Source organism: Carlito syrichta, unplaced genomic scaffold (genome assembly GCF_000164805.1).
Source record: "Carlito syrichta isolate Samal-C Ts95f unplaced genomic scaffold, Tarsius_syrichta-2.0.1 Scaffold309147, whole genome shotgun sequence".
NCBI lineage: Eukaryota > Metazoa > Chordata > Mammalia > Primates > Tarsiidae > Carlito > Carlito syrichta.
The window spans coordinates 42,803-43,926 of record NW_007253243.1 but is presented as its reverse complement, the minus strand read 5'-3'; positions in this window follow the sequence as shown (position 1 = coordinate 43,926).

The window sequence follows — 1,124 nt, the reverse complement described above, 5'->3', positions numbered from 1 at the left end:
GCAATCCACTCACCTCAGCCTCCCAAAGGCGCGGGATTACAGGCTGAGCCACCGAGCCCGGTTAACTAACTCTTTAAAAAAGTAGTGACTCAGAAAAAATCAAGCAAATATGGATCAAACCACAGTGCTTTACTTTTCTAACTCCAAAATGATAGCTCGTATCTAAATATGGTTGCTCTGGACTTTTTAGAGAATGCCTTGAGGACACTGAGTTATCAGTGGTCTCTAACGGTCCTAGTGGGCCTTGGAATTTATCATAGATACCTTTTTAATTAAGTGAAAATAATGACTAGTCATAATGACATCTAGAAGCATCTACTCTGTAAAAAGCACTGTTCCCAGGACTTGACAGTTTTTCACCTCACTCATGACCCACAACCAGCTCTGACTGTTCCCATTTTAAAGGGGACTTGAGGCATGAAGTCTCCCACCCCATGCTGCAGTCAGCAAATGGAGGGGCTGGGATGTGAACGAGGAGGTCTGGCTTGGGGTCTCCACTCACCACCCATGTGCCATCAGCCCATTAAGGGGAAGGACTGCACACCTCCCAGTCGAGACCCAGCAGGCCTCACAGTCAAGGCTCTGCAGAGCTGCAGCTTCCAGGGTCCTCCCTTCCCAGGTCCTCCCTTCCCCAGTCCTCCCTTCCTTAGTTCTCCCTTCTCAAGTCCTTCCTTCCCTAGTCCTCCCTTCCATAGTCCTCCCTTCCCAGGAGCCCAGGGAGTGTCCAGTTGGCAGTCAGACTATTCCATGGAATAAGGGATTTTATCCCTTCCTGTTCTGTCACTACTCTGACCCCTCTGGGCACACCGTCCCCTCCCTCATCTTCAGAATTTATCCAGCTTAATATGCCTTCCCTACCCACATCCTGCCCTGATTCTCAGGAAGTTTCTCCCATTTAAGGGAACGTTCCCTCTCCCTCCTCTGACTCCCCAGGACCTTTCATTTCCACTCCTCTTCATTCCATCCAGGCTTATAGTTTCCTGTGTCTCTCCTCAGGCCTCTCAGAGGTACAAAGCGACACTGGTCTCTTCTTTTTTTTTTTTGAGTTGGAATCTCACTCTGTCGCCCAGACTGGAGTGCAGTGGCCGTTCCCGGCCACTGCAGCCTCAGCCTGCTGGGCTCCG